Source organism: Dasypus novemcinctus, chromosome X (assembly GCF_030445035.2).
Source record: "Dasypus novemcinctus isolate mDasNov1 chromosome X, mDasNov1.1.hap2, whole genome shotgun sequence".
Classification (NCBI taxonomy): domain Eukaryota; kingdom Metazoa; phylum Chordata; class Mammalia; order Cingulata; family Dasypodidae; genus Dasypus; species Dasypus novemcinctus.
The window spans coordinates 162,672,728-162,689,357 of NC_080704.1; positions in this window are offsets into that span (position 1 = coordinate 162,672,728).

Sequence of the window (16,630 nt, forward strand, 5' to 3'; positions counted from 1 at the left end):
TTGGCTAATGCGTTGCTAGGTGAAATTTTGCAAATGAGGTTACAGAAGCAGAATGCAGGTGCAAGGTCATGCTTTTGCAGGCTGATTTAGCAGGGGGCAGGAGAGGTTTGTTAGATTACAGAAGCGGGGGCAGGAGTTGTTTGTTTGATATTCTCCTGCAAGGCCATATTTTCCCAGGCTGATTTACAGAAGCAGGGGCAGGAGTGGCTTGTTAGATATTTTGCAAAGTTATCCTTTTATTTCTCAACTATTTCCCCCTTTAATGCCCTTTGATTTTTATAGGACTTTACACAAGCTATGTGGGAAAACAACTTAAGGTAGTAAAGCATTTTACAAAACACAAGTATGTTATTAAGATTAGTATTTTTTTAACTACATTCCAGTTTCTGGGAGCTGTAGTTGTTAGTTCAGTCCTAAACAGTAAGCCAAGCAGTTTGAAGAGGAGCAGGAACTATAGGGAACAGTTCATCTAGTCAAGTGATGGTGATTCTCCGTGGCTCTGGGCAATTCGGATTTTCAAGGGACAGTCAGGTACAGGGTGAATTGTCCAGTTGTCTAGGTTTTTGTTGGAGTGTGCCCTTTTAACTCTAGTATAATGAATTCAAGGGGCAATACCAGAAACTTTTTAAAAAGATTTATTTCTCTCCGCTTCCCCCCCACTGTCCATTGTCATTGTCTGCTCTCTCTGTCCATTCGCTGCATGTCCTTCTGTGTTGCTGCATGTTCTTCTGTGTCGCTGCATGTTCTTCTGTGTCTGCCTGCATTCTTGTCAGCAGCACCAGGATACTCTGTCTCTTTTTGTTGTGTCATCTTGCTATGTTAGCTCTCTGTGTGTGTGACGCCACACCTGGGTAGGCTGCAATTTTGTCACATGGGGTGGCTTTCCTTGAGGCATGCACTCCTTGCATGTGGGGCTCCCCTATGTGGGGGACACCCCTGCATGGCACGGCACTCCTTGCTTGCATCAGCACTGTGCGTGGACTAGCTCACCACAGGGGCTGGGAGGCCCTGGGTTTGGACCCTGGACCTCCCATATGGTAGACAGACACTATCTGTTGAGCCACATCCACTTCCCTATACCTGAAACTTTGAGAGCAGTGGGGTTTACAAGGATAACAGTATGTGGACCCCCCAGGTGAGCTGGAGGGGCTCCTTCTTTCAGTCTTCTACCCAAACTATGTCTCTGGGCAAGTGTGAGTGTACTAGGTGGCCTAATGGGATGGGATCCTGAGATAAGACAGTTTTGTTTATTTCGGCTAGGGTTTTTTAACTGCTGGAGGGTAAAATCCTGGCTAGTATTTCCTAGGATCCTGAGATTTCCCTTGAAGGTTTGAATAATTGGGGGTGGTTGTTTAAACAGAATTTCAAAAGATGAATTGCCTGAGGGTATGGGGTGCATCTGATTTTAAAGAGGGCTAATGGGAGCAGATTTACTCATGGGAGGCCAGTTTTTCTTTCTTGTTTTGTATTGCTTTTTACAGAACTTGGCTAGGGTGATTTTGAGGGTTTGATTTATGTGTTTTACATTCCCTGAGCTCTGGGGCTTATATGCTGTGTGGAGCTTTCACTTAATTCCTAACATTTTTGTTAGCTCTTGGATGATGGCTGCTATGAAAGCCTGGCCATTGTCACTGCTATGGATAAGGGTATCCTGTGCTGGGGAATTATTTCTCAGAGCAGAGTTTTAGTTATTTTTCTTGCTTTTTAGTATGAATGGGAAAGGCTTTGATCCAGCCACAGTAAGTGCACATTATTACTAGCAAGTACTTTTATGCCCTTGACTTGGTTTTATCTTTGTAAAGTCCATTGTTAAGCTTTTAAAAGGGGTAGTTTCTGTGTGCTGGATGACGGCCAGGGCCTGTGGACCTTGGGAGGAGTTGTTTTTAGTGCAGGTTTGGCATTAGCTGCTAACAGTGGTGCAGAGTGAGGCCATCTGGGCAATATAGTAATATTTTCTGAGCAGGGATTTTAAAGTAGTCTTTTCCAGGTGGGTGAACTGGTGGTATTGTTGAACAAGGGTGTAGGTGGCCTCCTTAGGGATGAAGACTCAGTCATCCAGGAGTAGCTGGTTTCCCTCTAGGATCTGGTGCCCTCCTTTTCTCTTTGCCCACTCCTGTTCCTCCTGGGTATAGTTTAGTTCTTCAATGTGTTGCCCTAAAAGGGACATGTGAGGCACTGGTGGCGGGGTGTGAAGTTTGAGGGCTTTCTTGGCTGCCTGTTGAGCCAACTTTATTGGCTAGTTTATTTCCTTTAGTAACTGCACCTGTTTTCTTCTGATGTCCCTGACAGTGGATGAAGGTGATCCTGCTTGGCTTTCAGACTGCCCCCAGTAGTTGAAGGATTTTTAAAAAAATCTTTTAATTTCTTTTCCCCCTGCAGTTAGGAGTTTTCCTGTCTTTATAAATTGCTCTATGGATATGCACAGTAGTGAATGCATATTTAGAATTAATGTAAATGTTTACCATTTGCCCAGGGGCCAGTTGCAGACCTTGAATTAGTGCCCAGAGTTTTGCTTGCTATGCAGATTACCCTTTAGGTAGGGGAGATGCTTTTATTACTTGTTTAGCCATGGTGACTGCATATCCAGCAAGCCTCTCTCCATCTCTGATAAAACTGCTGCCATTTGTGAATAGAGTTTGATCTGGGCAAGGAAGTGGCCTGTCCTGGAGGTTGGGGCAACTGGCATATATTTTTCTGTTTCACTGACCAACAAGAGGTTATCTATGTATTGAAGGAGAGTACAGATTAAGTTTTTCTGTGGGTAGAAAGCCAGATCCACCACCAGGGGAGTGCCCTGTGGGAGTCAAATTCAAGTTAATTGAGTTTTCAGTCCTGGGATTCTCCCATTTAAAAGCAAATAGAGATCAGCTCTGGGGAACTACCTTCAGGCAGAAAAAAAGTTCTTTAAATCCAGACATGTAAACCAGGTGGCCCCAGTTGGTACTGGCAGCAGCAGAATGTTTCAGGGCAAAGTATTCCCCCCTTTTTGGGGTGGCCTTTTTCAATTGGTTGGGTCTGGATTTTTTAAGGCTGCTGCTAACAGGCAGACCTGCTGTTCGCTTTTTTGCTTTCCCCTCATCAGTTTTGTCCCGATTGATGAGCACTTTGTTTGTGACTTTGAGGAGCTGGGAGTTGCTTATCTCTGTGAACCTGTTTAGCTTCTGAAGTTTTTGTTTGATGTCCAGTGCTCCCTGGGTGGTGAAACCTGTGTTGACCATTTTCTGGCTTTCTGGGGTTTCTGGGTTGAAGGGGGTGTAAATCTTGAAGGCTTTGCAGAGTTGCTCATAAAAACTTCCCAAGGGTTTTTTCAGGCTTGATGGAGACCATTTTGGACATGTTTGTTGGCCACTTCGCTCCTTCCCATACCCCCCTGAGGAGGGCTTTTTGATACCACTGAAGGGCAGTGCATCCATGATCTGTGTTAAAGTCTCAGGCTGGTTGAGCTTCTGGTGCCACTTCTTGGGCCCATTCCATTGGTTCCAAGTCACCTGCGGGGGCCTATTTTCGCAACCACTTTCTGATTCCTTGAGGATCTGGCATTTCTCTTCCATATTGAACGGGGTTAAAAGGAGTTGGTGGCAATTAGTCCAAGTGGGGTGGTGGGTTTGGAAAATGGACTCCATGAGGTCAACAAGAGCCTGAGGTTTCTCTGAATATGAAGGAGTGTGGTGCTTTCAGTTTAAGAGATCTGTAGTTGTGAAAGGCTGATAAAACAAGATTGGCCTCTTCTGCCTGCACTGATCTGGGCTGGACCCTGTGTTCCACAGAGGGGCATCTGAAGCACAGGTTGTGCTGACCAGAGTTTTTTTTGTCAAAGGGGTTTCAGGATCCCCCTGGGGGGGGCAGATGATGGGCCCAGGGAGACTGCAGGTGGAGGAGTTTCTGGGAAGAGTTTCTGGGAGAAGCTCCAGGGCAGGGAGATGTCCTGGAATGGCTGGAACATATGGCAGGGTAGTGGGGTTTTTTTCTGGAGATTTTTGTAGAATAATAGATTTTCAAGATCCGGCTGTTTGAGTTACTAAGACCCTATTCTGACCCTTCTTTTCAACACAGAATCGAACCTAGGAGGGCAGGGCTTAGGCAATTTTTACCCAGAATTGATGTAGGGAAACTGATTATGGTGGCTGGGGGTCCCAGTGACTGTCTGCCAAACTGCATGAACCTTGGCCACCTATAGGGTTCCTTCTGAGGACTAGTTAACACCAAACTTAGTTTACTCCAATTTGTAGAGTCCAGAGATTTCTGGTGGACATATGGACACCATAATTCCCAGAAAAGTCTGTTTAAAAATTTTAAACATACAATTTAAGACTGTGAGTTTGGATTGTGATGATCCCATCCCTGAAATGGTGTTGCAGGACAAACAAAGAGGCCACTCAGATGCCCATCTGACTGCATCTCTTGCAAGAACTTAGGCTCATTTTAACTAAGGCATCCATGTAGAGTTTGGATTAACTATCATGCCATATGACTTAGACACAGAGTGCAGGTTGGGGCAACTCAGATGCCACAGCGCAGGCTGTGGAGCCACAGACTGGATCAGCAGAGGCAAGCCTCTGCAGTCACCATTCATTCATTCAATCATTCAGCGTTTACACAGTCCCACCCAAGGGACTACCCTATCCCAGAATCTCAAATCTCTTGGAGGGGAACAGTCTCCCCTTTCAGCAGGAGACAGGCCTGACTGGGACTCAGAAACATGGGATCTTACCTTTCTAGCATCTTTTTATGTTGTTCAATCCACCTCTCCACTGGGTCAGGCCAGGTCAGAGGATGCAGCCCACAGGGATCCTTTCCCCAAAGGAGGCCCTGTCAAGGGCACAGATAGCGCCACCTCATTCACGTGTGGAGATCTCTGCTGGCTGTGCCCACCAGTCCCAAACAGAAGGCTCAAAGGGCCTGTTCAGTTGGGTTTCCTGGTCAGGGAACCAAATGTTGCAGCAAAGCCAGGAGTTCTGAGTGGCAGGAAAACCCAAAATGGCACTTGGAGTGGCAGAGGAACAGATTTATTACATGTGGGCCCAGAGGAGAGTCAATCTCCAAATTCTGAGCCCAGTTTTTCAGCTTTCATAGGTTTATATAGGATTTTATCTGGGATCTCATTGGCTAATGTATTGCTAGGTGAAATTTTGCAAGCTGGGTTACAGAAGCAGAATGCAGGTCCAAGGTCGTGGTGTTGCAGGATGATTTACAGAAGCAGGGGGCAGGAGTGGCTTGTTAGATTACAGAAGTGGGGGGCAGGAGTGACTTGTTAGATATTTTGGAAGGTTATGCTTTATATTTCTCAACAGTGTAAGATGGTAATCCTCTCTCATTCTTTTGCATATGGATATTTAATTCTCTAAGGACCATTTGTTGAAGAGGCCATTCTCTCCCAGTTGAGTGGGCCAGGTGGCCTTGTCGAATAAAAGATGACTGTATATGTGAGGATTTATATCCGAATTCTAAATTTGGTTCCATTGGTCAGTATGTCTATCCTTGCGCCAATACCATGCCATTGTATTCACTATAGTTTTGTAGTATGTTTTGAAGTTAGGTAGAGTGATTCCTCCAATTTCATTTTGTTTTTTCAATATGTCTTTGGCTATTCAGAGCCTCTTTCCCCTTCAAATCAATTTCATACTTAGTTTTTCCAGTTCGTTAATAAATGCTGCATTGATTTTTCGTGGGATTGCATTAAATCTGTAGATCAGTTTGGGTAGGATAGACATCTTGATGATATTTAGTCTTCCTTTCCAGGAACAGAGAATATTCTTCCATTTATTTAAGTCTTCTTTGATTTCCTTGAACAGTGTTGCATAGTTTTCTGTGCATAACTATTTTACATCTTTAGTTAAATTTATTCCTCGGTACCTGGTTTTTTAATTTACTATTGCAAATGACATTTTTTTCTTGATTTCCTTCTCAGATTGCTCATTATTGGTGTACAGAAATGCTACTGATTTTTGTGCATTGATATTATAACCTGTGACTATGAATTCATTTATATGTTCTAGAAGCTTTGTTGTAGATTTTTCAGCTTTCTATGTATAAGATCATGTTGTCTGTGAATAGCAAAATTTTGAATTCTTCCTTTCCAATTTGTATGCCTTTTATATCTGGATCTTGCCTCAGTGTTTGAGCAAGTACTTCTAACACATTATTAAATAGGAGGGGTGATAGTGCACATCCTTGTGTTGTTCCTGATCTTAGAGGGAAAGATTTTAGTATTTCACCATTGTAAATGATGTTAGCTGTGGGCTTTTCATATATACCCTTTATCGTGTTCAGAAAGTTTCCTTCTTTTACAGTGTTTTTATCAGGAAATTTTGCTGTATCTTGTCAAATGCTTTTTCTGCATCTATAGATACGATCATGTGATTTTTTCCATTGATCTGTTTTTGGTGTGTATTACATTAATTTATTTTCTTATGTTGGACCATCCTTGCATACCAGGGATGAAATCCACTTGGTCATGGTGTATAATTCATATGACGTGTTGTTGAATATGATTAGCAAGTTTTTTTTTTTTGAGGATTTTAACATCTAGCCTCATTAGAGTAATTGGCCTGTAATTTTCCTTTCTCATGGTGTCCTTGTTTGGCTTTGGTATTAGGGTCATGTTGGCATCATAGAATGAGTTAGGAAATGTTCCTTCTTTTTTAATTTTTTGAAAGAGTTTAACCAAGATTGGTGTCAGTTCTTTCCAGAATGTTTAGTAGAATGTATCTGTGAAGCAGTCTGGCTCGGGGTTCTTTTTAGTTGGGAGGTTTTTAATGACTGATTCTATCTCTTTACTTGTGATTGGTTTGTTGAGATCATCAATTTCTTCTTTTGTTAATGTAGGCTGCTTATGTGTTTCTAGGAATTTGTCTATTTCCTCTAAATTGTCCTTCTTGTTGGAATATAGTTTTTCAAAGTATCCTTTTATGATAGTCTTTATTTCTTTGGGGTCAGTGGTGATATGTGATATCCCCTTTCTCCTTTCTTATTTTGTGTATTTGCATCTTCTCTCTTTTTTTCTTTGTTAGTCTAGCTAAGGGTTTGTCAATTTTATTGATCTTCTCAAAGAACCAGCTCTTTGTTTTATTTTTTCTAGTGCTTTCTTACTTTCTATTTCATTTAGTTCTGCTCTGATCTTTGTTAATTCTTTCTTTCTTTTTCCTTTGTGGCTAGTTTGTTGTTGTTTTTTTTTTTACTAATTCCTCCAAGTGTGCAGTTAGGTCTTTAATTTTAGCTCTTTCCGCTTTTTTCATATGAATTTAGGACTATGAATTCCCCTCTCAGTACAGCTTTTGCTGCATTCCCTAAGGTTTGACATGTTGTGCTGTCATTTTCATTGGTTTCAAGGTAGTTACTGATTTCTTTTGAGATTTCCTCCTTGACCCACTGTTTTTCCAAGAGTGTTTGCTTAACTTTCATATCTTTGGGCCTACTCTGGTTTTCTGGCCCTTGCAGATTTCCAGCTTCATTCCAATATGGTCAGAGAAATTATTTTGTTGGATTTCAATCTTTCTGATTCATTGAGACTGTCTCTGTGGCCTAGCATGTCATCTACCTTGGAGAATGATCCATGTGTGCTTGAAAAGAATGTATATCCTGCTGTATTTGGGTGTTGTGTTCTGTATATTTACATTAGGTTCAGATCCTCTAATATATTATTCAAAGTCTTTGCTTCTTTATTGATTCTCTGTAGAGATGTTCTGTCCAGTGGTGATAATGGTGTATTTAAGACCCACTATAATTGTAGAGGCATCTATTCCTCCACTTAGTTTTTCCAGTGTTTGCCTCATATATTTTGAGGTGCTTGTTAGGTGCTTAAATGTTTATGATTGTTCTTTCTTCTTGAAAGATTATCCCTTTTACTAATATGTTGTGTTCATCATTGCCTCTCACATTAGTTTTGAATTTAAAGTCTACTTTGCTCATATATTAGTATAGCTACTCCTGCCCTTCTTTGGTTATTGTTTGCTTGTAAGACTGTTTTCCAGACATTCATTTCAACTTCCTTGAATGCCTGGGTCTAAGATGGTTTTCTTGTAGACAGAATATAGATGGGTCATATTTCCTTCTCCATTCTGCCAATCTGTGTCTCTTGATTGGTGAGTTTAATCCATTAACACTCAGTGTTATTATTCTCAAGGAATTACATACACTAGCCATATTTTCTTTGGATTTATGTATGTCATATGTTTTTTTATTTCTCTTTTTGTATTTTTAGTCATTCTTACACTCTCCTCCAATTCTGTCCTTCCTGTTTTTTTCTTTCAACCTGCAGAAGTCCATTTAGTATTTTCTGAAGGGCAGGTTTCTTATTGGCATACTGTCTTAGTTTCTGTTTATCTGTGAGTATTTTGAACTCTCCATCATTTTTTGATTGCCAGCTTTGCTGGATAGAGTATTCTTGGCTGGAAATTTTTTTCTTTAGTACCTTGACTATGTCATACCACTGCCTTCTTGCCTCCATGGTTTCCTATGAGAAATCAGCACTTAATCTTATTAAGCACCCCTCATAGATGATGATTCTCTTTTCTCTTGTTGCCTTCAGTATTTTCTTTCTCTTGAGTATCAGATCTTTGGACAAGTATATGGCTTGGGGTAGCATTGTTGGGATTTATGCTGTTTGGGGTGTGTTTTATTTCCTGGACATGCACAGCCATCTCCCTCAATAGATTTGGGAAGTTTTCAGCCATTATTTATTCTAACATCACTTCTGTCCCCTTTCTCTACTCTTCTCCTTCTGGGAAGCCTATGATGCCTATGTTTGTGCCTTTTGCCTTATCATTCAGGTTCCTAAGTCCCTGTTGGATTTTTTTCTATCTTTATCTATCAATTCTACTATCTGTTTGATTTCAGATATACTGTCATCCACATCACTAATTCTTTCCTCTGCTTCTTCAAATCTGCTGTTATTTCCTGAAAGTGTATTTTTTATTTCTTGGATTCTGCCATTCATCACCATCATATCCATTATCTTTTTGAGTATGTTAACAATTTCTTCTGCATGCACTGCAACTGTTTTCCTAATGTCCTTAATCTCTTCCTTCACTTCATTTAATTGGTCCATGATGGTTGTTTTGAGAGATCTGATTAGTTGTTCGATGTTCTGCATCTCTTCCTGGTTTTTAGTTTGTTCATTGGATTGGGCCATATTTTGGTGATTATTGGTATGGCTTTGTAATTTTTTGTTGTTATCTGGTCATTATTTTATTTTGATGGGTTTATTGAGTTGATTTGCTCCTCCATCTAGTCTCAGGGTTTGTTTAGGTGCCATTTTTATGTGTGTATTAAGTTTTCTTTGACACTTTGTTCTTCTTATTCTATTTCCTTGTTATTTACCAAGTTCCCTTGAAGGAAAATATTAGGGCCAGGGAAAACAAAACATGTAAGAAAAAAGTAAGTATAATAGAATTGATAGTAAATTTTATCAGAAAGACCGTGTGAGATCTAGGAGAATGCATATTAAACTTATGTAAGCTGAGTAGAGTTATAACAGCAAAAAAATGGAGTACCTACAATGAGGATGGCAAAATGAATATGGACAATGTTATATTATGAATTCCAAGGCCACTGTGGTCAGAGGGAGGGAAAGAGAAAAGAAAAGACAATAACATAAAGAGTGAATAAAAGATAGAAAACAGAATAGAAGTGCTAGAAATAAAATTTCAGAAAAATTGGGAGCTAAACAAAGAGAGGTGGAATGTAAGAGAAACAATAGAAGATGGAAGATAGAAAGATATAAAAGAAAGTGGGTAGCATTGGTATCCAAAATCAGTACACACAGAAAAGAGGAAATTGAGGATGAGGAAGCAAAGCAATCAAGAAACACTTTCTACAGCACCTAATAGAAAAAAAAAAAAAGATAAGAAAGAAAAAAAAGGGAAAATGGATAATAAAAATGGTGTGCAGGGATAGAGGAAATAAAGAGAAGAAAACATACAAAAAAAGACCAGACAAGGCCTCAAGCAAGGAATCCTCTTTGAAATAGATTTAACTGCTTAGGAGTTTATCCTTCCCCCCTTCTCCCTTCCTCACTTCTCTCTCTCTCAGGGCAACAGGAAGGCCATGTGAGAGCTCCCCTGCAGGATTCAAATGGGACCCTGGTGAATCAATTCACCACAGAAAATAATGACTCTTAGACTCTTTGAGAGCACCCACACCTTTCCAGGAACCCTAAATATGTTTTTGGAAACCTACCAGGCACATCCTACTGTCCCCTCCCTTAGGTTTGTTGCATAGGACTAGTTAATTGCCTGGCTCTAACTTCTCCCAGATCAATTTTCCCTATCCTGGGGCAATTAGGTAATTCAGGCTGCCTCAGCAGATTCACCTCTCCTCTCTTCCTGGCCTGTCCCCAAGCCAACTGGCATGCTCTTCCAAGCTCAAAAAAAAGGGGGACCAGACAATTGAACCTGTACTCCTTGGGCCCCTCAGCACCCCTCATCAGAACCCTCCCTCTTGGAGTTTGTCTGTGAATGGCAGGCTAGGGAAATCCCAGGGCTCTCCTACGAGTGCTCTTTCAGGGAGTGCAGGCTTGGTGGAAGGTGGGCTCAGGGAACGCGGGTTACATGGAATGTGGGGTTCGGGGAACACAAGGTTCATGGTATGTGGGATTGGGGAACATGTGTTTGGGGAACAAGGGGTCAGGAATGTAGCCATGCTACCGGCGGTGTTCAGGGAATCCTGTGGCTTGCATTCCTCGGGGAAAGGTTTAGACTTCCCACAGCTTCCGGCTCAAGTGCCCAAAACCCACTGTTTTACCTTGAGCAAGTTCTCTTTTTTGTCATACTCTCTCCAGATCAATGTCCAGAAACCTCCTCCTTTGTGGGTTCCCAAAACAGTTCACTAGGGCAGGATTCTGTCCCCACCAGCTGGCTTTTTGCAGGATAGATGATGAGGATACACTCGCTCGGACGCCATCTTGCCCCGCTTCCCCTCACTTTCTTGATAAACTCCTTTGAAGCGCAAAGGCTTTAATTTTGGGGAAGTCCCATTTATCTATATTTTCTTTCACTGCTCTTGCTTTGGGCATGAAATTCATGAAGCCATTTCCTATTACAAGGTACTGTAGGTTCTTCTGTACATTGTTTTCCAAGGTCTTTATGGTCTTAGCACTTATATGTAGATCTTTGATCCATCTTGAGTTTATTTTGGTATAAGGTGTTTGATGGTAATCCTCTCTCATTCTTCTGCTTATGGATATACAATTATCCAAGGACCGTTTGTTGAAGAGGCCATTCTCTCCCAGTTGAGTGGGCTTGTGGCCTTGTCAAATATAAGATGACTGTATATGTGAGGATGTATATCTGAACTCTCAATTCAGTTCCATTGGTCAATATGTCTATCCTCATGCCAATACCATGCCATTTTGACCACTATACCTTTGTAGTATGTTTTAAAGTCAGGTAGTATGATTCTTCTGATTTCATTTTTCTTTTTCAATGTGTCTTTGGCTATTCAGGGCCTCTTTCCCTTCCAAATCAATTTCATAGTTAGTTTCTCCAGTTCATTAAAAAATGCTGCATTTATTTTTATTGGGATTGCATTGCATCTGTATATCAGTTTGAGTAGGATAGACATCTTGATGATATTTAATCTTCCTTTCCACGAACAGGAAATATTCTTCCATTTATTTAAGTGTTCTTTGATTTCCTTTCACAGTGCTACATAGTTTTCTGTGTATAAGTATTTTACATCTTTAGTTAAATGTATTCCTGGGTATTTGATTTTTATATTTGCTATTGTAAATGGTATTTTTTTTCTTGATTTTCTCTTCTGATTGCTCATTATTGGTGTACAGAAATGCTACAGATTTTTGCACATTGCTCTTATAACCTGAGACTGTATTGCACTTGCACTTATTTATATATTCTGGAAACTTTGCTGTAGATTTCTCAGGGCTTTCTATATATAGGATCATGTTGCCTGCAAACAGTGAAATTTTGAATTCTTCCTTTCGAATTTGGGTGCCTTTTATATCTGGTTCTTACCTCAGTGCTCGAGCAAGTACTTCTAACACAATATTAAATAGGAGGGGTGATAGAGTGTATCCTTGTCTTTTTCCTGAGCTTAGAGGGAAAGATTTTAGGATTTCACTATTGTAAATGATGATAGCTGTGGGTTTTTTCATATATACTGTTTATCATGATTATATTGTTAGCTCCTCAGAAAGAGTCCCTTTCCCTGGGGCAGGATTGACTCTTTGCAATTGGACAACCCTGTGATTAGGAATCTGTCCTCCCCCTCCCTTTATTTTCTAACTGCTTTCTCTCCCTGGGCAGCAGGAAGCAATAGCATGTGTGAAGTTTCCCTTTTGAAATTCAAATGGGACCCTGGTGACTTAACTCACCACAGAAAAAATGACTCTATGTCTCTTTGCTGGGAACCCTTAATATGCTCTTAGAGACTTATTAAGCACTTCCTACTGTCCCCCTCACTTAGGTAAGTTGCATAGGGCTAGTTAATTGCCTGGCTCCACCTTCTCCCAGACCAATTTTCCCTATCCCCTGGAAGTTAGGTAAATCAGGCTGCCTCAGCAGATTTGCCTCTCCCCTCTTCCTGGTTTCTTCTCAAGCCAACTGGTATGTTCCTCAAAGCTCAAGAAAGGGGGTCCAGACAATTGAACCTGCACTCAGGGGACCACTCTCCACCCTTCACCAGAAACTCTCCCTCTCAGAGTTTGTCTCCTCCAGCTGGGTGTTTGGTGATAGTTGGGGAGCACAGCGGCCTGCTGCCTGAGTGTGGGGCTTAGCTGTCCCACACCTCCGCCTCAAGTGCCAGAATCTCACTGTTTTATATTGAGCAATCACTCTTTTTTTTTTTTTGGTGCTATCTCCAGATTGATGCCCTGAAACCTCCTACTTTGTGGGTTCCCAAAATAGCTCACTCAGGCTGGATTTTGCCCCCACTCAGCTGTTCTTTTACAATGTGGGTGCACTTAATCTGAGGCCATTTTGCCCCTCCTCCTGCCTGTGACCTTTGGATATGCTCCCATTGTTCTTTGAATGATTCCTTGCTTTATGTTAAAATAATATGTTCCGAGTTTACCTTGTATTTTTCCTGCCCCTGATAGAGAATCATCATTTCTCCAAGAAACTTTCATTTCTTTTAATGGGTGATGGTACTTAGAAACCAACATTTGGGCACTAGGTATACTCATTACTACTGGTGTGCCATTGTCTCCTTTCTGTGAACAGAGATAGTAATATATTTATATATTTCAGAAAATCATGAGTCCATACTAATAACTCCAATTCAAATCCATCACCATACACACACACATTCACAAAACAAAGACAAACAAACAAAAAAACAAATTCATTATCACAAAATTCTTCAGAATTCTCTTTACTCGTCAGGTCACATGTTTATTATTTCCTTTCTCCCCTGAGTACCCTGGCTACAAAAATAAATGCATTTACACATTTGCTCTAACCATACAGTATGTACATATACAACACTTGTGTATGTGAGTGTGCCTATCATACAATATATAGTTTGAGAATTTACTACTCTGCTAACATTACCAACAACAAACATAATATATAGGCTTCCTGGCCAGCACTTTCCAAATGTGGTGCCAGGTCTTCTTGCATCAAAAATAAATGTGTCTACATCCTATCTTTTTCTTTTCTTTTTTCTAATTATTAAGCTTATCTTCACGAGAGTTTTAGATCACAGTAATTCATATATACAATATACAGTACTTCCACATATCCAACATAAAACCCTTTTCCCTTCCACAGCAATAATCTTTTTACATATTCATACTATATTTACTGAAACTGATGTACAGATATTGAGACAATAGCTTTCAAACAAGGTAACATTTGTGTTTACATTGTGGTTTATATTTTAGACTACACAATTTTCTAAATTTTTAGTTATCTTATGTTTTACATTGTGATTTACATTTTAGCCTATCAGCCCCTATGTATTTTTGGTGTAATTTTACATGTCTTATATCCATCCTTGTGTACTCTCGCGGGACACTTCTATTGCCCACACAGTTACATTGGTTCCATCTATTCAATACCACTTTCCCCCTCCCCTTAGGGCCCACAGTGACAGTCAATCTGCATTGCTTAAAGGGCCATGTTTAGAGATACTTGCAACAGTGTTGAGGGCTTGACATGCTCAACTGCCCTAATGCACTGGGAGCCACCATTTCTCTTGAAAGATACAATTCCCTCTATTTGAGGGCATCAGTCCTCCCCAGGATGTGGGTATACCTTCACTCTCATCATATGGGTCTCTATCCAATGATATAACCCACTATGGCAAAATGAGCATTCACATATTCCCTAGGAGCCTGTCCTGCATCACATTATCCCCTTTAAGCATCTTAAACAGGTAACTTTGTCCTCCCATGGCCCACTGGGTGGAACGTGGGAGAGTGTGGGCTATGATGTGGACCATTGACCATGAGGTGCAGCGGTGCTCAGAGATGTATTCACCAAATGCAATGAATGTCTCATGATGATGTAGGAGATTGTTGCGATGGGGGGAGGAGTGGGGTGAGGGGGTGGGGGAAATATGGTGACCTCATTTTTTTGAATGTAATATTAAAAAAATAAAGACCAAAAATAAATAAATAAATAAATAAAAAACAACAAAAAAGAACAAATGTGTTTTGCCCATATGGGCATTGGCTCACAATTCTCTACTCCCTTTCTGTCTCCTGTAAACCTTACTTCCAGATCCTAGCTCTGTGAGTTTGCTCAATTTGCTTAATTGATACTATGTAATATTTGTTCTTCAGTGCCTGGCTTGCTTCACTCAACATAAGATCTTCAAATTTCATCCATGTTATCCTGTGTGTTAATACTGCATTCCTTCTTACAGCTGAGTAATATTTCATTGTGTGTATATACCACAATTTGTTTATCCATTTATCTGTTGATGGACATTTGGGTTGTTTCCAACTTTTGGCAATAGTGAATAATGCCACGATGAACATTGGTGTACATGTATCTGTTCATGTCTCTGCTTTTGATTCTTCTGGGTATATACTGAGCAGTGAGATTGCTGAATCTATTGTGTTATAAAGTTCACTTCCTGAGGAACTACCAGACTGTCCTCTACAATGTTTGCACTATTCTGCATTCCCACCAGCAGTGGATGAGGGTTCTCATTCCTCCATATTCTCCTCAGCACTTGTAGTCCTGTTTTTATAATAGCTGACAGTCTAATGTGTGTAAGATGATATCTCATTAGAGTTTTGATTTGCATTTCCCTAATAGCTAGTGAGGTTGAGCATCTTTTCATGTGCCTTTTAGCCATTTGCATTTCTTCTTTGGTGAAGTGTGTGTTTAATTCTCTTGCCCATTTTTTGAATGGGTTGTTTGCCTTTTTATTTTCAAGATATAAGATTTCTTTATATATGCTGGATATTAGCCTCCTAAAAGATATATGGTTACCAAATATTTTCTCCCATTGAGTGGGCTGCTTTTTCACTTTCTTGACAAACTCTTCTGAGGTGCAAAAGTTTTATGTCTTGAGTAGGTCCCATTTATTTATTTATTTTTCTTTCATTGCTTTTGCTTTAGGTTTAAAGTTCATGAAGCCATTACCAATGACAACTGTACTTATGAATGTTTACTTTTGAAATTGAAACTTAGCCTTGTAGTATAGGGTTCCTAAGAATTACCTTCTGAGAGCTCCCTTGTTGCTCAAATGTGGCCTCTCTCTAAGCCAAACTCAGCATATAAATGCATTACTCACTCCCCAGTGTAGAACATAACTTCAGGGATAAGTCTCCTTGGCACCGAGGGATTACTACCAAACACCAACTAACAATGCAACTGGAAAAAGACCTTAACCAAAAGGGGAAAAGGGTAAAGAGAAATGAGGTTTTATGGCTAAAAGACTTCAAAGTGAGTCAGGAGGTCATTCCAGATTTTAGGCTTATGTGCGTCTCAGCAGGATCTCACTAAATGCCACAGTAAATATTGCCTCAAATAGTGGGTCTCCTGAGGGCTCTGGAGACATCCAGACATTATGGTCAGGGCAGATAGCTCAAGAGTTTGGTGTCCTGCCAGTGGGCCCTTCTTGGAGATTTATGTTCCCCATTGTGACAAAGTTGGACTCAGCTGTGATTTCCCTACACATGGCTCTTCTGCCTCATCTAGTTGAGCCTAGGGTCAGTACTAGAGTTGATAGGTTTATGTCCAAGACACTTAAATCTTTGGGCTGTCCGTGTGCCAGCTGGGCCCCAAATCTCATCAGAGTTGCTATACCCACTCTTCAGGTCATTGGTGTCACCCAGGACAAGTGACAAGGAGAAGACAATGGATAATGACCATCCCAAGGAACAGAGAGAGTTTGCAACTGCAAGTAAGATAGTCCCATCCACAATGGTGTTTATGTGTGATGAATCTGGACTCAGATGGGATCTCCCTTCATAAGACTTTCATGCTAATGTGATGGAGGTGCAGTTAATGTTGGGGTTTAAGATATATTTAGGGGATTTGAATCTCTGGACTGACAATGTGATAGCCAGGTCCGGAGCCTCAACAGACTCCAGCACCTACAATCTGATCTATTGGACTTACCACACTCAGCTAAGATGGAGTTGAAGAAGGACAACCACCACACCATGGAGCCTAGAGTGAATACAACTGAAAATGGGAGGATTGCATCCAGCATCCAT